This window comes from Ambystoma mexicanum, chromosome 12, assembly GCF_040938575.1.
Source record: "Ambystoma mexicanum isolate Mex_15411 chromosome 12, UKY_AmexF1_1, whole genome shotgun sequence".
NCBI lineage: Eukaryota > Metazoa > Chordata > Amphibia > Caudata > Ambystomatidae > Ambystoma > Ambystoma mexicanum.
This window is the reverse complement of record NC_090936.1, coordinates 1,146,497,592-1,146,522,500: the sequence shown is the minus strand read 5'-3', so window position 1 is coordinate 1,146,522,500 and position 24,909 is coordinate 1,146,497,592.

Below are 24,909 nucleotides of genomic sequence, written 5' to 3'. Positions count from 1 at the left end.
AGCATGCCTTTCATTCACCCACAGGAACATCATCTGAGACCGATGGCGGACAACTAGGGATGTCATGTGAGACGGGACGTGAACGTCCCCCAGCACAATGTCCGTCAACATCTGCTGCAGGCACGCTGGCCATCCGTGAAGTCATGATGGCCCAGGTACACCACGCCCAGGATACCGACACCCCTTCTGCCCTTGGGACACAGCCAGCACACCAGCACAACATCCCTGCCACTCCGGGGACACATCAAGCACCTCAGCCCAACATCCCTGCTGCCCCAGCAATCCCACAGGGACATGCACCACCACCACCCCACCAGGCCAAGTCCCATAGCACGGACAGCAGTCCAGACGAAGTGGCAGTTGAGACAGCTGGAAATGGCAGTGAAGAAGACCCAAACACCCCAGAAGCACTGGGCACATTCAGCCCCATGCGCCCCCAGGAGTCCCATGTGCTCCCCCACCCCATCTTTGCAGGAAATCAGCTGTCACATACAACGGATGGAGGAATGGCAGGACCTGCTGGCTGCACTGGTTCAGCAGTACCTCAAGAAGTCTAGGCTGCAACATGAAAGCAACCAGACCACTGGGCGCCGGGTTGCATGCGCCATTGGGTGTTGTGCCACATCCAACATGCAGATGTCACAGAGGGTCATTGAGGGAAACAGTGTACAGTCAACCATAGCGGAAACAATGGCGCTGGCCATACAGGCCATCATGACGCACCTACCGCCACATAACCCCACAATGCCCTCCACCAGCACCACACCAACCAGCTCACAGGAAGGCAGCACCAGGAGGAGGCCCACGCGGCTGTCTGGGGCGTCTCAGAGGGACATTCATGCGCCCAAGCGTGGCAAGAAGTAGTGCATTTTGACTGACAATTGTTGCACATGTTGGCATATTGGGTCTGAGGCCTGAGAGGTGGGTGGGTACGTTTTGGGAGGTGGAGGGGGGTCCATAGTTGGGATAGGTAGTTGGGGCCTGGGAGGTGGATGGGTATGTTTGGGAGGTGGAGCAGGGGTCCATTATTGGGATAGGAAGTTGGGGCCTGGGAGGTGGGTAGATACGTTTGGGAGGTGGAAAGGGGTCCATAGTTGGGATAGGTAGTTGGGGCCTGGGAGGTGGGTGGGTACTTTTGGGTGTGTATTGTTGTAGCACCTGTTAAATATTGTCATAATAATACACTGGGTTGTTAATCTGAATAATGAGTGGACAATCTTCTTCTGTGTGTGAATGAATTATTTAATGCAAGTGTTCCAAATTACATGTGAGATAATGTGCTCAATGTGCTTGTGATGATTGTTCAGAAGAAATTGTGAATAAGTGTTTCCTGTGCATGTTGTCCATCCATGGCACCCCACCCTGGTTGCACACCCATCCCATCATCATCGTTGTCATCCTCTTCCTACTCATCTGCTGGCCCCATGTCCGGGGGCAGTGCAAAGTTCCGGTGTATACACATATTGTGCAGCATGGCACATGCCAGCACAATTTTGCCAACCTTTATGAGGCGCAGGACCTGCTGTGGCAGCGTAACCTGGCCTTTAGCAGTCCAAAAGTCTGCTCTATGATGCCCTGTGTACGGATGTGCGACGGGTTGTAGGCCTCCTCATGTCTGTTCCGTGGTTGTCTGATAGGTGTCATGAGCCATGGCGTGAGGGGGAATCCGGCATCACCTATATGGAGTGACAGAAAGGTGATTGGATGTTTATGGTGGGAATATGGTGTTGGCGATGATAGCATGTACACAGTCTCAGTATTTTGTTAGCACACAACATAGTACATGGCACAGATTTCAGAATGCAACCTTCTAAATTGTCTTAGATGTACTCTTCAATATTACAAAGTTGGCCCACTCATTCCTACTGAGAGTTTTTGGTGTGCTCAATGCCTGCATTCATGATACCATCTAGGCAACTACATGTCTTATTCCTTACAATTTACACAATGCTGTTTTTCTACAAACTAGGTGCCTCATGTCTTGTAAGGTGCTGTCAAAATCAGCGGCATGCACCCGCAGCACAAAGGGGAGTAGACACTGCTGCGCGGAGCAGGAGAAATAGGCATTTGCTACTTTCTTGTCGGTGCCAATACTCCCATTCACATGTCACCATTGCATGGTGTGCCACTCCATGGTTATGGGGTATTTCCATTAGCCAGTATATGGATTCCCGTGACATGGCAAACTGTCATTTACCTATTGCAGCGGTAAGCTGGGTGAACTCTGTTGGGTGTCTATTTGCCCTCCCCACTACACAGAGGTCATGCATTGGTCATTCCACTCACCCATCAGCCATGAACACTCTGGTTACTGCCTATTTGTCCCCCCCCACTAAACAGAGGTCCTGCATGGGTCATTCTACTCACCCAACAGCCAGGTGCTCTCTCCGATGTAACGTGCCATGTACCCTGGCAAGGCGGAGTTCCGCAAAACCATTGAGTCGTGTGTCGATCCCAGGAAACGTGAACAGCAATAGGTGATGAGTTGTTCTGCATCACAGACCATCTGCACGTTCATGGAGTGGAAATGTTTCCGATTTCTATACACCGCCTCAATGGCATGTCTGGCAGTTAACTCCATATGGGTGCAATCTAATGCACCAATGCAATTGGGCATGCCTGCAAGGCCATGGAAGGCCACTCTGGTGGCATTAACCTATGCAGGGGTTCGGGGTAGGGCAATGTGGTCTGACACATGGCGCAGCAGTGCATCCCGTACCTGGAACATTATCTTTGAAAAACAGGGTTGTGACAGCCCGTGCAGCTCACCAACGATGCGCTGGTATGTGCCGGTTGAAAGGAAGTGCAGTACCAACACTACCTTCAGCAAGGGTGGGATTGCAGTCCGGATGTTTATGATGCTGCAGATGTCGTCATTGATGAGAGTGACTATTGATATAATGGTGTCCCTGTCAAGTCAGTATAAGGTGTGGATTTGGCTTAGAGTCAGGTTCCAGGGCGAGGCCCTGATGTGGGGTATTGGTGGCTACCTGTGCGATGATACCTGCTGCAGAATGATGTTTGGGATGGCCACCTGGTTCCTCATTTGCCTCCTACGCCTATGCCTCCTCCTCTGCCTCAGTGCTGCTTCTGCCTGAATAGCTGCAGGTTCCCCAGCCCAATTGCTGGTAGACCGACTGCTGTGTTGGGAGGTGGGTTGGGTGTGGGTGTGGTCCATTTGTAAGTTCCCAGTGGCCAATGGTGTGCAGCTGGGCTAATCTGGGCCACCTGGGGCCTGTTGCTGCTCAACTGGCACTGTTTAACGCCTGGTCAGCGGTGGCGGTAATACAGGCACAGTGGTCACGATGCTAATGCCATTTGTATGGCAGTGTTTCTGTGTACGTGGTACTCGTAATGTACCCGGTAATCCTGGCATACCGGTAATTCAGGGACGTCTGACGATTCGTCCCGCTGTTTGCGGTCACAGTGGGGGTCACTTTGCAGTGACAGTGTTTCTGCCATCGAGGGTCGGAATGTGCCGGTCTGGAAAACGTTGCCGGTACGGTGCTACCGGCACTTTTGATTCTGGACCGGCAAACTTGTAACTATTGCAAAAACAATAATCAGCAAGGGAAATTGTACCCAGATGGCATAATAAAGTGATTCACACACTGCAATGCATCTTTATATTCTACAGCTCAAAGCTATCACACATTACCGGGTACGCGAGAGAACGCAAAGCGGCCCACCTACTGGCTGGAATCCCTCACAGCTAAGGGTATCCGGCTATCCAGCAGCATAACAGAGTTCCGCCATTGAAATTACCAAGACCAACCAGACTAACATCCGTACGGTCTGGGTACAAGGTTGGATGTGGTTATCACCACCATATTTCAATACGATCGCATAGGACGTAGAAAATTCAGAGGTCCTGAAGAAGATGACATACGAAAGAACGCCATGAAAACGGTCGACCACTAGAATGGACGATATTCCAAAAAAACACATATGATACAAATAACTAACTTTGCTGTAGTGGAGAACATCCTCCTTTTGTCTCCTCTCTTTTAACCCCTTTTTGGGTCCACTGAAATCTACAAACCATTGGACATTAGTAACAACTGTTCTTTGGCATTAGGGTATCTGATAGGCTCAGACCTTCTTCAATCCCTCTAATCAACCAGAGCTCACGTTGGCTGTACTCTGATGAACATCTTTTAGTTGATGAAAAGAATTACTTATATGTATCGAATTGACCCAATGTGATCCACTGTATAAGGGATCTTTTATATATCGATCTGCCCACACTCCATTGACACGCATCTTGTGAAGGTGATTAAAAGTGGAAAAGGGCCCCACTAAGCCTCAGGGAAATGCACCCTCCCAGAAATTTCAATGGAATGCGAGTAGTCAGGGCTTAGTCCGATTTTTAAGTTTGTTCCAACAATCTTGAAGCTTTCTCCTACTAATTGTTTTTTAAACTAATAAGAAAGAAAAATCATATTAGCATACATTGCAGATATAGGGATAGTTCTCTCTTTTCTATCTCTACTAATAGAGATAGAAAAGAGAGAACTATCCCTATATCTTCCTAGGGACAGGCACCCTACAGAAGGAAAAGGGTGTTCTTCTGTCTAGGGTTTACGGTAGTCTACACATTTACTGTATTCACCAATTAGACTATATAAAAATGTTTTTCCTTACCAGTGTTTTTGTGTGATATAAAAGATACCTTAGTTAACACTTTAGGTAATTTTCTAACTAAATCGGACTCCGTGATGGTTTTGTGTTTGCTGGATTTGGGCCTGTTTTTCAATATTTTACAGGGTCTAATCTGGAAGGAAGCCCTGGGTTTGGCTTGGACACAATATGGGATTGATCTCGTTGCAACACAGGGTTTTATGGAAACAGCCGTTTTATTATGCAAAAATAATAAGTCCTCCAGAAACCTCCCTGTATTTGGATATCAGTGAAATTTTAAGAACACAGTCTCTGTCCTATTAGAGGAGAAGATGACTATGCTCTTACATGATATCCAATCATCGGAAGAGGAACTTGTATTGAGACCAGCTAAAACAAAGTCCAAATTATTCATTTTTGACTGGTATGAAACTATTGATAGCTTAAATTCTTTACAATCTTATAAAGAATACACAACATTCCCAAGGAGAAGATAAGTTTATCAAAGTACATATATCTCTTCCCCTGTAATAAGGTTTGCAGTTTCTATCTGTGTTTTCGCCTAAACCAGCTGCCCACTTTAGAACGCTTGGGCTGCTGGAAGCAGACAGGATTGAATTGGACCTTGAATTTATTTATTTTATTTATTTATTGGTCTTTGTTAGGCGCTTATATAATTAGCAACAACTGTTTCAAAGCACCCACAGGGCGACAGGGTGGGGGAAAGGGGAGGAAGACAGTGAACAACAAGATCAATAATTGAACTAATAATACAAAAAAAATCAATAATATCTGGGAGGGGAGATAAGCCTTATATGCCATGGGAGCGTTCAGAACGTGCAAGTGCAGAGGGAAGGGGGGAGGGGTAAGGGACAGGTGCTGTGGTGCTCATGGAGAAGTGCTCGGGTGAAGTGCTAATAAGACAAAAACATAAGTGCAACCACCCGAAGGGAGGGTGAGCCTAAGTAAATTCAGTAAGTAGACAGCGGCTGAGATGAGAGATGTGGGAGGTCAGGGTCCAGAGGATACACAAGGGCCCTGCACATCAGTCAGGCTACTGTATGATTAGCAAGGAAGAGAGGAGGAGAAGGAAGAGGTAAAGAGAAAGGTCTTGAGGCTTTTTCGGGACTTAAGGAGGTCCTGCTCAAGACGCAGAGGGAGGCTATTCAGCAGGAAGGAGCCCGCCGAGGACAGCGATCGACCACCAGCTCTCTGTTTAGCAAACCGCTTCACACGCAGGGAGTTGGTGCCGGAGTAACCCAGTGGTCTAGAAGGTGAGTATTTAGTCAGGAAACGTTGAAGATAAGAGTGTTCCCCGGCCCCAGATAGCCTTGTGGATGATACAGAGGGATTTTAATTTAATCCGTGCTGAGACCGGGAGCCAGTGAAGGCTTTGTATGGCAAGACAGCTGTAGTTCCTGGGCTTGATGCCAAGGATAAGTCTTGCTGCCCTATTCTGGGTTAGCTGGAGGGATCGCAGAGTGGACGAATGAAGATTATGGAGGAGGCTATTGCAATAGCAATTAGTCTCAGGAGGATAGCTCAGGGGTAACACGCTTGCCTTGGAAGCAAGATGACGTGGAGCAACACAGGTTCGATCCCTGGGTCCATGCTTAGAAACCTCCGGGTATTAAGAACGTTATAAATGACCAATCATAATCAATAGTCTAGCCTGGAGAGAACCAGAGCACGTGTAACATTGAGTCTCTGGGGGAAGGTGAGGAAGGGAAGAGTTCCTTTGAGAAGGAAGAGCTCAAAGTGGAACTTCTTGACAATGTCCTGAATATGAGGGATGAAGGAAAGGGAGGATTCAAAGATGACTCAGAGATTATTGGATTTAGAGGAGGGCGGGAGCCCATAACGGAAGGACAGAGTGAAGGGAAGAAGAAGCCCGATGGGGGGAATCTCTGTTTTGCTTGCATTAAGACAGAGGTCATTACCAGTGCACCAGGCATGGATGGCAGAGAGGCAGTCAGGGATGAAGGAAGGTGCAAGGGCGTTAGTAGGAAGCTTGAAGAAGAGTTGTATGTCATCAGCGTAGCACTGGACGTTGGGGGAGAAGGAGGAAATGAGGCGTGTCAGCAGAGAAAGGTATATGTTAAAGAGCCAGGGCGAAAGAATGGAGCCCTGGGGGACACCCCAGGTGGTGAAGGAAGTGAGAGCAAAGGGCCCAGAATGGTTTTGGAGGCTCTGTCAGTTAGGAAGGAGGTAAGCCAGCCCAGTGCCCACCCCGTGATACCAGGGGTATCATGGAGCCTCTTTATGAGGATGGAATGGTTCACTGTGTCAAATGCAGACAAGAGATCAAGGAGGATGAGGACAGCAGGGGAGTTGGAGTCAAGGGAATGCCAGAAGTTCTTCACAGGTGTTCAGAGAGCAGTTTCTGTGCCTCTGGATGCCCGAAATCCAGATTGGTGGTCATGTAGACCTTCTACAAGTTCAGTATGAGAGTTGAGTTGGGGGAGGGCCAACTTCTCGAGCAGTGTTCCCAGGAAGGGGGTGATTAAGTGTCCACATACGTTAGAAACACTTAGGCGTTTGGTCTTAGAATATCCAACAATAAAAAAGATCAGAACATGTCACTTCAAAATGGTAGCACCATCTGCCTGGGAGAAATGTTCTAGTCAGGTCTGATGTGGCACGATAGTGTATAGTTGATTCTGGCACTGTTTAGAGTACTTACGGAAGTGTTTAAGATTATGGAAGAATTTGTGTAAATTGTACTAGTACTTATGTGCTTTCAATATGTTTTGCTAGGCTTGAGTATTTTTGGTTTAAGCCTTTTATTTAAAGTGTAATTGAAAGTGTATGTTTTAAATATATATATGTTAATATTTGTATGTTTTGTATGTGAAAGGTTTACAATTTCTTAACCAAATAACTATTTAAAAAAAAGCTCTTAAAAGAAAATAAATGACAAATCCTCTCAAAGTTACTCAGTTGCACTGGCGTCCACAAAAGGGCCAACATTTTCTCAGATGTCAACATTATGCACTACCTTTACATCATGGAGAATCTGATGGACGCAAGGGCCTCTCCACACACATTTGCAAAAGCACTGTTAGAGAGCTGAAGCCTTCTGTATCCGGACCCAAAAAGGAAATGGCCTCCACCTAAAATAGTGAGCCTGTGACATCTTTATCACAGAAACCTCAGTCTCAATTCACACCGAGACTTACTTAGAACACTATTGCTTCCTAATTCTCAATCCATTCCCACTATCCTATACCTTAGAGGATCGGCAACCTTTGGCTTTCCAGATGTTGTGGGCTAAAAGTCCCACGATCTCTCAACATTGACCATGCTTGCTAAGGCCGATGGTAATTGTAGTCCAAAACATCTGGAGAACCAAAGGTTTCAGACTCCCGCCTTAGACTGTAGACAGAACAGTCTATCTTGTTCAGTGATTATTTGAATCTGCATCCATGTAGTAATTAAGTAAAGGTATTATTTCTTAGTCATGTTGTTGAACAAAAATAGACTTTTTAGGAATGCAGAGGAATGTAAAATTTCTAGCTTTGTAATGTTTCAACTTGCTAAACTGCAGGGCTCTGCTACCTGTGGCTCTCCAGGTGTTTTGGACAACAACTCCCATGATCCCTCACCATTGACTATGATGGTTAGGATTGATGGGAGTTGTAGCACAAAACATCTGTAGAGCCAAAGATTGCAAACCCCTGTGATGGCGTTTTCTCCAGCTAAATACTGTTCTTGTTTGTCATTTATTTAGTTGCATGAACATTTTAATAACCTTTCCATTCCCTAACAAATTGTTAGCATCTTTCTTAGCAGTAGGTGCAATTTGCTATTGATTTTATAATTCCTTGCAGTTGTTTGTGTGTATATGTGTGAGAAAGAGACAAAGCAAGCCGGTGGCAGAGTGAGAGAGGGGCAGAGACAGAGAGGGAGGGCGAGAAAGAGAGTGAGAGAGACAGAGGGAGGGAGGGAGAGAGAGTGATAGAGTCAGGGAAGTGTATATTTCATTAATTACACAGCTAGGAACATAATCAGAACTTGCTCAAACCACTGCAGATTAGCCCATGCCTTTTATATTTTGTATGTATAATCTCATATTCAATCATTGCAATTTTTAGTATTTTTACCACTTTTCTCACAGTGTAATGTAAATGCCTTGTTATGTCTGCGCTCAACCAAACATCAATCGTCCAAAGATCACAAGAGACCTGCGCTGAAAGGCCAATACTTGCAAATGGGCTGACGAATCCCATTGAGTGTCAATCTGGAGACAGTGCACAGGACTGCACTCATTGAGTTTGTCATTGTGCACAGCACGATGATAATAATGCCAGGGACGTCAATTCACCAAAATGCCAGGGGTAGCGGAAATGACATCACACGACCCTTGACCTCTGATGACACCACAGGAAGTGATGTCATTTGACCCCACCCCGAAGTGTTATTGAGCGAGCGATGGAACACAACCTTTCACCCCTTGACAAAACATGACGTGGCATCACATAGCATTGTTCCTAAGTACACTACGAAAAATATGGTTATGATATCACTATAATATGATATACATTTCATACAAGAATGGACCGCCATATGTATCATTAAGATCAGTGTGTATAGGCCCATATCACCAAATTACTGTGAATGCAAGCAGACGTCCATGGCCAAACGATAATGATGTGTTATTGTATAGCACTTACGCTTAAGCGCTTTATACAGGAAAAATATACATACAATAACACCCAACCTGTGTTGGTACTCATTTATCGACCTCAGAAGGATGAAAGGCTGAGTTGAGTTGTTTAAGAACAGACTAATTCAGTGACTCACCCCCTGAAGTGTGTCTGAAATAAACCTTCAATGAGTCTAGCAATGATTGTATAGAATTCCAGAAAGACACATTATTTGGTATTCCTATTCTTTCTTATTTAGGGGCAGTGCTGAAAGTGTTAGACTTGTGGCACTCCTGTTTAAAGAAAAATGTAAGAGGCCTGAACAAGAGAGCAGGGCATTCCAGAAGCAAAGAGCCACATGGTGCTGGCCGCAGCCCAGGAGCATGCATACAATTCTTTTTTTTTTTTAAAAAAAGGCAATTTCTTTTTACATTCTTCTTTTAGGGGTAGCAAGGGAGACCACAGGGGTAGCAAGGCAAGGGAGACCTGGCGACCCCTAAATGACGTCCCTGAATAATGCACATTTTAATACTGTGGAGTATAATGATTTGACTTGCTGTTAAACTGAGCTGTTGTGCTTTTGGAATGAATGTTAACGAGGTCATTTGCAAGTGTTTCCCGAGCACATTGCACAACCTTCTGTTCCTTGGGGACAGGAGATCTATAAATGCACAATTCAAATCTAATCTTAGTTTCAGAGTTTGCACAGTTTGTTTACTCACGATGGTGGCAGTCCAATGCCCCTGTCGCAGCCACATATGCCAAGGACAGGTTCTTTGCTGGGTCACAGGTGCCTCTTGAAAGTGATGAGCAGACAGAATGGTTCTGCACAGGATCTCAATGGTTTTGTGAGGATAGCTGGGTGATGCAATGCAGTTATTTATCTAAACCTGCTGTGTCGGGGAGTGGCACCATGCACTTCATATGGCAAGCCCTGCCCAATGAGTCCAGTTTGGTTAGATGTGGTAGGTTTGCCGTGTACAGGTGGCACATGCTCCAACTGCTCAACATTCTGGGGAGATCAGTGCAACGTTCATATTGGGTGTTTCTGTGTGACAAACTTGAGTTTGGATTATTTTATCTTGGGTAATTCTAGAAACGTGGGGAGCATACAAATTGTTCATTGTAAAATGTATTTTACATCTCGCTTGCATATTAACAGGAATATAACAGATGCCAGAACTACCATTCTTTATTCTTTGTCAGGAGTAATGAACACTTTGGTTCATTCTCATTGCTTATGTATGAGTGCACAATCGTATACAATCCCTTAGGCCCAATTGGAGTAACCATCAACAAACTAATCAGAACTAACTCTACACAGATCTAGTGCTGGTCCCCACTCCCTCTCCTCACTCCTCCCTTCTCCCCCTCCAAATCCCTATCCTCACTCCTTAATTCTCCCTTCTCCGTCTCCCTTCTCCCTCCACCCTCCTCACTCTCCTTCCGACTCCCTCTCTCACTGCCCATTGTTATGTACGAGTCACGTCACTGTGTACAGGGGACGTGACGTACAATTAATAAAGAATGCCTGAAGGCACAGGCAGTTCCCGGCCAAGCCTCCAACTGTGTGGATGCATTTCTGTACGCGCGCTATGGCCCGTAGGCCTACTCAATGCGCACAGGCGGAAGGCATATTCACGCAGAGAACATGCACCCCTGCGATAATAGTTGCATTGCTCCACTCTCCCACAACAGCACGCAACCAAGATGGCACCACAGCAGCACAGGGCCTGTTTGACCCTTACACTGACCCCTCATCGGTTGGGTCTAGATGGAGGATCTGGATACAAACATTTGAGTTGGCAATGGACTGTAAGGATGTAACAATGCTGAGGAAAATGAGATCACACCTTTTACTGAATGTGGGCGATGACGTGCTACATATTTTCAGCTCCCTAGCTGTACGTGATGGCACAGCTGCATACTGGTTGGCAAAGGAGGCACTATGAGTACACTTCATGCCGCAGCTGAACCCCGACTATGAGACATTCAACCTTTGAACCACGGTCCAGACAGAGGATGAACCCCTTGATGCATACCACACTATACTCCGGCGGTTGGCCTTATCCTGCGAGTTTGAGGACGTGGAAAAAGAGATAAGATTCCAAATCATCAATGGCATGAACTCTGAAAAACTGTGATGCACAGTTCTGAGTGAGAAGACCATCCCCCTCGCAACAATATTGGAATATGGATACCAAAGGGAACTATCACAAGCCAGGGCATCTCACATGGGCACCACTCTACAAAAACCGCAACTTTCTCCATCAGCTACAGTGGCAGAAATCTCAAAACGTCCAGCGGCCACGGAAGAAAACAACGAACCTCACACAGCCCAGAAGTGGCAAACAAGAACCCCGGGGCTGAACGAATGCAGATGGTGTGGAGTTGCATGCCATGGGAGAAGAACCTGCACATCTTAAGGAACCATGTGCGAAACATGCAGTCGCAAAGATCACTATGCAGTTGTAGGTCGATCATCAGGCCTGCCCCAATGCAACCAAACCCAACCATCAAAAGTGTATACCAGGAAGAAGAAGCAGGCGGACTCATTGTGACTGGGGACAACTCATCCACTGACTAATTGGGGGATGACCACGATGGTGTGGCGGCAGAAGTTGAATCCGGACGGACAAGGCGAAAGGGCATGATTCACCTCATCTCGGTCCTGGAACAAGGCAATGGCACACCGAAGAAGAGATCCAGGTGCTGCATACATATACAGGGGCAGGAAACTGTCATGACGGTTGACACAGGAGCATCCGTAAACGTTATGTCTGCAGATATGTCAAGCAGTTGGAACCCCAGCCAGCACTGAAACACACAAATACCCTACTGTTTGCATATGATTGGAAAACGCCACTGCCAGTCATCGGGTGTTTCAGAACAACGCTCAGTACGGGAGACAAGGAGATCAAGTCCAAAGTATACGTCATAAATGCGGCCATAGAATGCCTACTCAGTTGAGAGTCTGCAGAAGATCTAGGACTGATAAAGTTCATCTGTGACATTACAGACTCAACAAAATCATTGAACTACTGAGGAAACGCCCAGGTCTCCTGTGGGGCATTGGATACCAAGGAAAGTTGGTCAAACTACACATTGACCCCATGGTGCAAACCAAGGCAGTACGAAAAAGGAAAACACTGTTTCATAAGCGGGAGTTAGTTGCAAAGGAGATAAAAGAACTCAAAGAGGCAGACATCATGGAGCCCATATCAGGCCAGACGCTGTGGGTGTCACCTATGGTGGTTACAAAGAAACCAAAACAATCGGGAAAGGTGAGGACCTGTATTGACATGCGCCTGCCGAACACAGCCATCATCAGAGAAAGACATATTGTATATATCATATATATCTCATATATATAGGACAATATTGTAACGGATCTCACAGGCTCCCGGTTCTTCTCCAAACTTGACCTCAACGCCGGATACCACGAGCTGGAATTGCACTGTGACTCGAGATATAGCCTGACTTTTTTGACCCGCCTTGGCCTCAGAAGATACAAAAGGTTGAGTTTTGACATATCCTCTGCGGCGGAAGTGTTTCAGCAGCCAATCCAGCAGGTGATTCAGGGCATACCTGGGGTACTAAACGTCAGTGATGATATCCTTCTGCACGCCAGCACCAGAGAAGAACACATGCGCAGACTGGAGATAGTACTTGACAGGTTTGAAATGGCAGGATTCACAATGCACAAAGAGAAGTGTGAATTCCTGAAGGAAGAGATCACTTTCTTTGGCTACGTGCTCAACAATGAAGGGATATCAACTGACCCGCTCAAAGTCGCAGATGTCAAGGGAGCAATGCCACCCACCACACCCATGGAGGTACTCAGCTTCCTAGGGATAGCGACTTACTTTGGCAGATTTATACCGAACTTGGCCACCATATCAGTACCCGTAAGGGAGCTGACCAAATCGGGCACCATGTGGGAATGGAACACATGCTGCCAGGAAGCTTTAAAACACATTGAAGAATCCCTATCAGAGGACACCACCATGGCATACTACAACGCCATGCTACAGACAGAGCTATATGTCGATGCCAGCCCCGTCGGTTTTGGAGCCATCCTTGTGCAACCATCGCGCATGGGTGAAGTAAAACCAATTGCCAATGCGTCACACGCTTTGACATCAACAGAACAGAGATATTCGCACATAGAGAAGGAGGCTATCGCAGTATTAGGGGGTTGCAGTCATTTCCACCCATACCTCTATGATCAGAAGTTCAAGGCGTACACTGACCACAAGCCACTGATGCCAATATTTACAGGATCATCACCTCACCCGCCGGCCAGAATTGGCAAATGGCTCCTACGACTCCAGCATTATGACTTTGCCCGGGTGTATCAAGCAGGAGCTGACAACCCGGCACATTTCCTATCCAGGCACCCGAGGGCAGCAACACCTACTGAGGTGAAAGAGTCCAGAGAAACAGAGGAACACATTTGCCAAATTGTCAGCACGATGAAAGCCAAAGCCGTCAGCATCAATGACATTTGGGAAGCCACCACTGCTGACCCATGCTGCGATATAATAGAGGACGCAATACTTGCAGGCGAATGGAAAAATTTCCTCCGAAATGTCCATAATCGCACAGAAGCCGCCAGAAAGTTTTTGACAGGGACGTCTGCAGTCCACCAGGAACTCTCCATCACAAGTGAAGGACTAATCCTCAGGGGCACAGAAATCCTCATCCCCCCAGCATGCAGGATTGCATAGTCACCCTGGCGCATGAGGGACATCAAGGAATGGTGAGGACCAAGGCCAGGATACGAAATAGGATGTGGTTCCCCCAAATAGACATGAAAGTGGAGAGGGTCATCAAGTCACGCCATCAGAGGCGTTGCTAGGGGGGGGCTAAGAGGGCTATAGCCCCTGGTCTTTTGGTTGTAGCCCCGGATAGAATCTCAGGAGCTACAGCCAAAAGGCTAGCTAGCCCCCAGTCCCAACAGTTCCGACATCAGAGTAGCCCCAGGTCTTTTCCAGACCTAGCAACACCCCTGCACGCCACCCCTGCCAAGTGACCAGTGCACCCCGAGGCCAGAGCCTATACAGTCTGCAAAGAGGGGCTCAACGTGATGAGAATCGATATGCGACTTCTGCACGGTGCAGGATGCAACATACCTGTTGGTCAGCATAGACGAATACTCCCGATACCCCAAAGTCGAGATTATTCAGTCGACAGCGGCAGAGGCAGTGATCCACGTTATGGAAAAGATGTTTGCCACACATGGACTACCGAGATACATAAAGAACGACAATGGGCCCGCCTTTCCAGGGAAAGGAACTGAACAAATACATGGACGATCTACACATCCGCCACCACCACATTACTCCAAGATGGCCACAAGCAAACAGTGATGCCGAGTGGTTCATGAGGACCATAAACAAAGTGTTGCACATAGCGAAGGCCCAGAACAGTCCATGGCGCGACGACCTATATAGGTTTTTGCAAAGCTACGGTGGGACCCCACATAGCTCCACAGACATACCCCAGGCAAATATCTGAGGCATGGAACGATTCTCATCTAGTCAACACCACATAATTGCAGCCAGTCAGTGAGGAGATTAGACAAAGGTCGCACCCATTCAAGGCGGGTGAGAGCTAATGACCACATGAGCACCTGGCGATGAGCCAGATAATCAAGACACAAGTTGAGGGACCAAGTATTGGTGCCGACAAATGCAACAAAAGCCAAGCTGTCAACCCGCTATTACCTTACACCATGGAAGGTAATTAGGAGAGAAGGGACAATGATAACAACCAGCAGAGGTCAGGAGAGCCTCACAAGAAACTCATCATAGTTCAAGCGTGTCCCGGATGAAATGTGGACAGAATACCAGAACCAGCCAGAGAGGGAGAGCGAAAGCACACACGGAGTCCGGAACCTCTTGACTAAGCAGAGGGAGAAGAAGTAGGTCCTAACCGGGAGGGCGAGCGTGATCGCTAGTGCTACAGTGGATACAAACTGAGGGTGGCCTTGTAGCCCCAGGGTAAATTGAGAGACTGTGTGTGCTAAGTTGAACTTGAGTTTATCACATGTGTAAATAGTTGTAAGGTCGGAGAATGCGCATGTATTTGTCGTTATGGTACAAGAGGGATGTTATGTTCGCGTCATGTCACGTCACCGTGTAGGTGGGACGTGACATGCAGTTAATAAAAAAAAGCCGGAAGGCACAGGCAGTTCCCCGCTAAGCCTCCAGCTGTGTGGATGCATTTCTGTACGCACGTCAATGGCCGGCAGGTCTACACAACGCGCACCGGAGCTCCCTCTCCCAACAGGGAGCTCCAGCTATGTAACAACCTTCTCCCTTCCTTCTTCCTCCCGTTCCCCTCCTTCTAACCCTTCTTCCCCTCTCCCAACTCGCTCCCTCTCTCGCTCTCTCTTTTTCTCCCTCTCTCTTTCTCAACCTCTCTCTCTTTCCTGCTCTTTTGCACTCTCTCTCTCTCTCTCTCTCTCTCTCTCTCTCTCCACTTCTCCCTCACTTCTCCCTTTCCCGCCCCCTCACCCTCACCCTCTTCTTACCCTCGTTCCCCCACCCTCTTCCCTCCTACCCCCTCCCCCTCTCTCTCTCATTCTATACGGGTGAAAGTCGCGTTATCAGGTATGCGTTTTGTGAAGCTGCCGTTGGGGACAGCTGTATGACTGGAGGAAAAAAACAGGTATCTTGAGGATGGATTAGGTCGGATGTGGATTTTTGTTGAAAAAACTGCGATTAAAACAAATATTTATTTATTTGTCATAGGATTGTAACCTGGATTGTTTTAAAATGTTTTAAAATGTTACAATCTTCATTTCTAAAGATTAATAATAATAATAATAATAATAATAATTAGGCTTTTATATAGCGCTACAAACCCTCAGGTATCTGAGCGCTGCTTATTATTACCCACGGTGTGTGGTGCTCATTTATCGACCTCGGAAGGATGAAAGGCTGAGTTTGGCCCCGCCGGGATTCGAACCTGCGTTAACAGGCTCTGCACGGGTGTCAAAGCGGGCGCTCTACTCGCTGTGCCACTATCTATTGTAGTCATAATAAGAACCGTATTTTGTTTTACTGAGTAAAGCACATTATCAACGCCTAGAATAAACATACATTTCTTTCTGAAGGTTGATATTACAGGATTCACAGTCTACACTCCTATCATACTCTTTCAAAATACATTTCTGAGAAACGGAAGAAGGGAGCAGATAACACTAGTGGCAGTTTCAGCCTGCTTTGCCCAAAATCAAAAAGAATTTTGGGAATAAGAGAATGACCATAGATCTTTATATCAGGCAAATATGCCTGTGATAAAAGAGTTGCATGCTTAAATCACTAATGATGTAATACGCACTAGGCTTGGTGCTCCTTTCTAGGGTCTGCAAACTGCCCCAAATATAAAGTGGAGAGTTTCTGGGTGGGTTTCACTTGCAATATTCTTGCCAGATTTGCAGAAGACCAAACCCCAATGTGAGTTTTATAGTGTGGTTCCAGGCCTGCTGCCACTTGCAGGGCCCGACACGCAACAGGGGAGTTTGACTAACCAATCAGAGGCCCTGAGCTATTCTAAAATGTGTTCCAGGGCATTCAAAGGGTCGAGCTTGCATCCTGCTCCTTTGTTTGTTTGGCAGTCGAGAGGATTGGACAGGATCTGCTCACAAATTGGTGATTTTGGAGGAGATTTGGAGTGCTGTTAGCAAGTTTAGGACTTAATGATGGATTTGGAGAAGTTTGTATCTGTTTGTGGTGTTTTGAGTATTTCTTGGTCTCTATTTGATCCCCTTTTGTCTGTGTGTGTTTTTAGGCTACCTCTCTAATCTTACCTTTTACCTTCACTCTATTTAAAATAAATAAAACGCTTCCTCTTGTACTTTGCCTTTGTGCCACCCCCAAAATAAAAATAAAATAAAAAAAGTTTCTTGACACCTTTCCTTTGCTGTGTTTGTGGAGAAACCTTTGTATGTGAACCTGATTAGTCTTCCAGTGAGGTGCTCGCTCACGTACCTATTGTTTGTGTGTTTCAAGAACTCTTTCCCAGCATGTACGTCTTGCTAGAATTCCTTTGTCACTTGTTTTGTACAATGAGACCTTAGGCAACATGCCTGCTTGTTTGGAAGAAGTGGCGCAGAGCGATGTGGAGATGGACTACTCCTCAACCTCAGTGTCAGAGATGGAAGCAGAGCAGAAACCTGAGGAGGATGGACATAGGATGAGATGACGCATGAGGTGGAGAAGAAGGTGGTTGAGAAGGGGGAGACAGCTGTTGGGGTGGGGGATGGTGGTTACGGGGGGGGGGGTGGATGAGGAGGTCAAGGCAGTGGTGGTGGAGGCGCAGACACGCTGTTAGAGGGAGGCCGTGCTTTAGGAGGAGGAGACAGATTGTGGTTAGGGAGGCTATGGCTACCTATTCAGAGCAGGTTGTGGTGCCTGCATAGTCAATAAGTCAGCAAGTTGGTGGGCAGGAGGAGGTACCCCAAGAGCAGCAGGGATGGTGGCGCTGCAGGAGACCTATGATCACCAGGCAGAGGAACCAGGGATGGTACCCCAGCAAATGGCTCAGTGTGTCGAGACCGGGGCCACTGCACCATTGCCTGACTGTGCATAGAAGGCTAGTTGGGTTTAGGCTTTCTGTGAGATGGTGAAGACATCCATACCCATGACATCACTACCCAGTGTTACTGTAAGGCAATGTAATATGCAAACTCAGCCGGAATTCAGTTCATCTGGGAAACGCAAGCAAGAGGGCTTTGGGCACCTCCTTGAGACACAAGCACTTTATTCTATGGCACAATGATGTGTTCAAGGAGCCCAGTTGCACCAATGACTAGCAGGTCCACTTTAGCACCACTAGCAGCACACCCTCCCGTTAGTGGTAGAATTGTGGGTGTGGTGCCATTTGGGCAGAACAAGTTAGACAGAGTGATGGTAAATGCAGGTATATACTGCTTACATTGCCTTACCTGTGACAGCTGGTTCAAGCTAGATGACCATACACTCTTTTGTGTGACTGGGCAAGAGGGTAATAAAAGGGAGTACATGGTACACAGGGGGTGGTGCAGAAAAAATACATGAGTGTCTCCGCTGGTTGTTAGAGCTAAGAAATCTGAGGAAAACCTTCCAGTTTGTGAGTTTATTACTGGGACCCAGAGAGTGGCTCCACTGATAGAACAAATATAAAAAAAGAACAAACAAATATAAAAAAAAGAACAACATAATTTGTAGGTGATTGGAAAACAAAAAATGTACTTTTGCAATGCCCTTAACCTGTACTCTCAGAGTGGAAGACACCACAGCCTTTCCCAAAACTGCTCCATCCACGCGAATGTAGCTGGCTCGCATGAAAACCTTAATCATCTGGGGAGTAATTTCTGGGGTCTTCCAGGTAAAGGGACTGGTACTTTCTGCCTCGCAGTCTTCTACAGCAAGATGTTCATTCATATTTTTGAAAGTAAGCTGTCGCACTTGTGTGTCATTGGGACGTCTCCTATGGTCTGAGACAATTGCCGCAGCAGTGTTAAACGCCTATCCCCACTGCACACTAGCCAGTGGGAAGCTTAGGATTTCCATAGCTAATTGAAAAGTTCAGAAGGCCTCACTGACTGCTTGCCAGGCCAGACTTGCAGTGGATCATCATCACCACAATGCAGGTATCGGGAACATAGGCATCAATCATCGGGTCTGCAGTGGGCCTGCTGAATTCTCGCGTGGGACCCGATGCATATAGCAAGCCAAGCAGGGAGAGTCCCACAGCCTCTTCTGGATTTTCCATTCACTGAAAGTGTGCCTTGGTGTGGTCTGAACGGTTGTATACTAATTGACCTTTTCACAAGTGACATCCGGAGAATTGACCTAGGGAGAATTGACCTAATTTAGAAGGTCAATTAGGACATATATGCGGGGGGGAAACCCTCCGCAACACACACACAATCCAAAACCCCCACAACCCACCACCCAATCCCCTTATAGTATTTATAAACCAAAACCAACCCAATACATATATAAAATAACTAAAATAATATAAAGGTCAATTGTGCAGAAGGTCAATTAGGACCACTATAATTAGGTAAATTGTGCAAAAGGTCAATTATAAAAGGTCAATTTGGGTAATACCGTCTGAACTAGTGTGAAAAGGTGAAGAGAATCCATGCCCACTGTTAGATGAACGTCTTTGCAGTGGTGGAGCACCACAAGGCACTTAAACATCTCTCTAGTGCATCCTTAGGCATGACTAGCACATCTGTTGACTTTAAACCATGGGTCAAGAAAAGATGCTGTGAGATCCCTGATTTTGCATAGCCATATATTTCATGTTCATATATTGGGTTTGATTGTTCGAATTCAAACATACACACCAGTGTCAGCACCATGCTGAGTGATGTAGCGTACATGCTGACCCACTGTATGGCCTATTCAATGGCTGCAGCAAAGAGAAAACATTGTCCAACAGTTGTCCCTGTGTTGTTGATAAGAAGGCACCATCCAGATGGAGTATTCCGTTACTTTCTTGCACAGTTGTCACAAACACTCCAGCAAAGGGTTGAATTTCAGTGAGTCAGCGTTGCAGTTTCTGATGGTGCTGAGGGAGCTGGTGGTGCGACTGCAGCTTTTGGAACATGTTCCGATCGCTGTCGATGTGACTAAAGTGGATGCAGATATTTTAGGCCACCCTTACCATCTCATTTAGTGGTAGGTGCTGTATTACAAAGTGGGTCATATAAAGTGAAGGACATGAGCAAAACCGAACACGTGCACGGTTTTGCCCACCCTCGGGGCAGCTGCAATATTAGATCCATTGTCAGCTTCCACAAAGCGCACTTGTGAACCATGAGAAGCGAGCCAAGGTGCTACAACCTCCTGGACTTCTCTCAGAGATTAACTCCCTTTTGGACCTGCTGTCAAACCCTTTCATACACATTGTGGCCTGCTGGCATATGGCATTTGGCAGCTGCAATCAATGACTATTCTGAGCAGAGTTATGGGGGAAGTTGGCCTAGATTCTAGTGCTGGCCATGACATCTATGCCCATGTACTAGGTGGACTTTCTTCCCCTCCCCAGAGACATTCCAACTGCTTCCACATCACAGTTGTAGAGTCATGGTACTGAAGTTCGAGTAAAGCAGTCCTGACTCACAACTTCCCAGCAGGAAATCAACAAGACCAAGGAAACATCTGGATCCAGTTTTCTACAAAGGAATAGGGCAGTAAATCTATAGTCAACATTACGTCAAGGGTGTCCTTCAAGAGACCCAGCTAGTCATGTCATTTGTGATATTGTGTGACATGCTCAAAAGCCTCACCAATGGTAGGCTGGCACATTGAGGGGGAAATACATTGGGGGTTATTCCGAGTCGGGCGGTAGGGGATACCGGGCACCGGTAACGAGACCGGTACCGGTAATCCTCTACCGCCTGATTCTGAGGTCCCCTAACGGGACCCGTAAGGGACGTGTGGTCAGACCACACGTCCCTTACGGGTCCTGTTAGGGGACCAGGCCGCTAATTACGGGTCTGCCATTAGCAGGCCCATAAATAGCGCCTTCCCCATTCCCATTGAGCCCTATGGAGGCTCAATGGGAATGGGGAATGGTTGGTGCAATGGGGACTTACCGCCAGGGTTGGACTAGACCGGTAAGTCCGCATTGCACCACACCGGACTCAGTCCCGTTATTGGAGGCAGTCATGGCGCAAATAGTGCCATGATTACCTCCAATCTCGGAATGACCCCCCCTTGACTTTGTGCTGTGGGATCTTTAGTCAAAGATGGTGTTCCAACAGGGCTTGTGAAAATGTGCAAATCAGCAAGGTTCTTTAGTGTAGCTGTGCATGATGGTGTCCCCTGGTTGCAACTGAGAGGTAGCGGGAAGCTGTCCTGTCCCCCTTTCCTTTTGCCAAGCAAGCAGATGATGGTATCTCATGTTTGCCCACGGGGATGAGGTGCCCAACTTGGCAGCCAGCTTCCCTCGCAAGACACTTATTTCTCCCATTTGGCAATTGGCAAGATGAGCGTAAAATAACTCCACATGTCTCATTTTGTGGGAGGGCTCAGATAGGCCCTTTCCTCTTGTCCTTCTTGAGGTCTGCTTGGTGTACTTTGTAGGGAATGCTGTGTGGGTGCTGCTGACGGAGGGGCTAACATCTGAATGACTGCCAATTTGTACTACCACTAGCATGTGTTTTTCCAGACTTGATTGTACACTGGTACACAGCGATGCCTGTGTACAGGGCCTGCACGTGACAATTGCATGGGTTTGCCTGCCCCCGCTTCTTCTGTCTAGTCCCCCTCACTGTGGTATCTAACATTAAAGAATAGGTGTTTGATTCTTTATCCTGGCTCAGGGGAGGCAGAATAACCGTTGTCATGTTATTCATTGTTATCTGTTTCCAAGGAAATCATGGGTGGGGATATTTGGGAATCACCTCTTCTTCCTCGTGTAAGGATTTGTCTCTATGATGTCCTAAATTCGTCCTCTTGCACCTCAGTTGGTGATGGCTCAACTGTCTCCCCCTCCTCCTGTACTCCATCCTCTGGCACCTGATGCATGTGCAAAGGTGCTGAATGCACAGGTATATCTCTTCCCAATGCACCAGATACGATTGAGACAGATGCTTTTGTTTTTTGAAGAGTAATTGATCACTTGGTAGTGATTGACCAGTGTAACACAGAGTCGCATATGATCTGGTATTCTCCAATGCAAATAGCTGCTGGTGTAGCAGGTGAAAAACATCCATCCGATACATTCCACGCCAGACCCATACCCCATCCTCTACCATCTTTGGGCACTGCAGTAGACACCTACCTAGAGATAAGTGGTGTACCGGCTACTTTTACTCCCTCAATATAGGCGAATACTCCCAAAAAATAAAAATAGGGAGTAAAGATACTCCCAACAAAAAATAGGAAACAGACATGTATGACCTTGTGCCCCTGCTTTCGCTCACACAGCTACATGGATATGCAGGGACGTCATTTCACCAAAATGCCAGGGGTAGCGGAAGTGACATCACACAACCCTTGACCCCTGATGACATCACAAGAAGTGATGTCATTTGACCCACCCCGAAGTGATATCGCGGGAAGCTATGGAACACGACCTTTGACCCGTTGACAAAACAGGGAGTGGCATCACGTAGCATTGTACACTACGAAAAATATGGTTACGATATCACTATAATGTGATGTACATTTCATACAAGAATGGATCGTCATATGTATCATTAAGATCAGTGTGTATAGGCCCATACCACTGTAAATGCAAGCAGACGTCCATGACCAAATGATAATGATGTGTTATTATATAGCACTTACGGTTAAGCGCTTTATATAAAAGAATATACACCCAATATCACCCAACCTGTGTTGGTACTCATTTATCAACCTCAGAAGGATGAAAGGCTGAGTTGAGGCATTTAAGAACAGACTAAATCAGTGACTCACCCCCTGAAGTGTGCCTGAAATAAACCTTTAATGAGTCTAGCAATTATTGTATAGAGTTCCAGAAAGACACATTATTTGGTATTCCTATTCTTTCTTATTTAGGGGAAGTGCTGAAAGTGTTAGATTTATGTCACTCCTGTTCTTATTTTTCTTCTTTTTTTTTAAGGGGCCTGAACAAGAAAGCCAGCCACTGCAGAAGTAAAAAGCCACATGGTGCTGGCCACAGCCCAAGAGGCTGCATTACAAAAAAGGTTGCAAGGTTACCAGAGGTCGCAAGGGAGACCACAGAGGTTGCAAGGGAGACCTCAGAGGTCGCAGTTGCGACCTCTGGCGACTCCCAAATGACATCCCTGTGGATAAGCTTGGACCAGTAGTGCACGTAGTGCCACAAGAAGAAACTACGGTTATAACTGTATGATCGGAAGAAGTAAACATGCATCTTTTAATGTGTATGAATAACTAAGTGCAAAGAAATAATTATTACAAAATCAATTCTGTTTTGCAGTTAGAACATATTTTTACTCGCTTATAAAATACTACCATTGGGAATTGAACTTACATATTTACTCCCTAAAAATCATTTTACTCCCAACTTTAATATTAGGGAATAAAATACTCCCACTTCCAAATCTTATCTGGAGCACTGATAGACATGTCATTTTATTCCCCATTTCCCTTCAATAAATGCATGTGGAGGTCTCAGTGCTATGGCCTTCTCCTTAGATTACTAAATGTATGTGGGATTGTCAATGATTTGGCCTTCTCCTATGCCCCAGTAAATGCACATGGGGTTCTCAGTGCTTTGCCCTTCTCCTGTGCCCCAGTAAATGCATATGGGGTTCTCAGTGCTTTGCCCTTCTCCTATGCCCCAGTAAATGCACATGGGGTTCTCAGTGCTTTGGCCTTCTCCTATGCCCCAGTAAATGCACATCGGGTCCTCAGTGCGTGTCCTTTATCCCAGCCAACTAAATGCAGGTGGGATTGTCAGTGCTTTGGCATTCTCCTATGCCCCAGTAAATGCCCATGGGATTCTCAGTGCTTTGTCCTTTATCCCAGCCAACTAAATGCAGGTGGGATTGTCAGTGCTTTGGCATTCTCCAATGCCCCAGTAAATGCACATGGGGTCCTCAGTGCTTGTCCTTTATCCCAGCCAACTAAATGCAGGTGGGATTGTCAGTGCTTTGGCATTCTCCTATGCCCCAGTAAATGCCCATGGGGTTCTCAGTGCTCGGTCCTTTATCCCAGCCAACTAAATACAGGTGGGATTGTCAGTGCTTTGGCATTCTCCTATGCCCCAGTAAATGCCCATGGGGTTCTCAGTGTTTTGTCCTTTATCCCAGCCAACTAAATACAGGTGGGATTGTCAGTACTTTGGCATTCTCCTATGCCCCAGTAAATGCCCATGGGGTTCGCAGTGCTTTGTCCTTTATCCCAGCCAACTAAATACAGGTGGGATTGTCAGTGCTTTGGCATTCGCCTATGCCCCAGTAAATGCACATGGGGTCCTCAGTGCTTGTCCTATATCCCAGCCAACTAAATACAGGTGGGATTGTCAGTGCTTTGGCCTTCTCATATGCCCCATTAAATGCCCATGGGGTTCTCAGTGCTCTGTCCTTTATCCCAGCCAACTAAATACAGGTGGGATTGTCAGTGCTTTGGCATTCTCCTATGCCCCAGTAAATGCACATGGGGTTCTCAGTGCTTTGGCCTTCTCCTTCATGTAAATGCACATTGGGTTCTCAGTGATATGTCCTTCTCCTTGACCTGCCAAATGCACGTAGGGTACTCAGTGCTTTGACAACTAATTTGTGGAGTGGGGGCCTCCACAAGTAGTATGCAGGGTAAGCCCTGGCATGTACATACTAACACAAAAAAAGGGTGGCAAACACCTAAAGCAATTACAGTGCAATTCATACAGCATTCATTCAGTGGTGAGAGAGTGGTCTGCGACCCAGGTGGTATACTGGTGACTTCTGGTAGAATGAGAGACCTACCAAAGACACAAAGAGCAGCTAACTATACCTGTCTCTTGGTAACTACTCCTAGCCTATCTAATAGTGGATAGAATAAGAATATAGTATGTTGTATCTAAGTTAATCAGGACAAACACTCTTATCTCATTATGTATACCAATGAGTCACCTCTTACTTCTTATGCCTCGAACTTTGAAACTTAAATATAAAATACTAGAATGACACAGAAAACTATCTTTG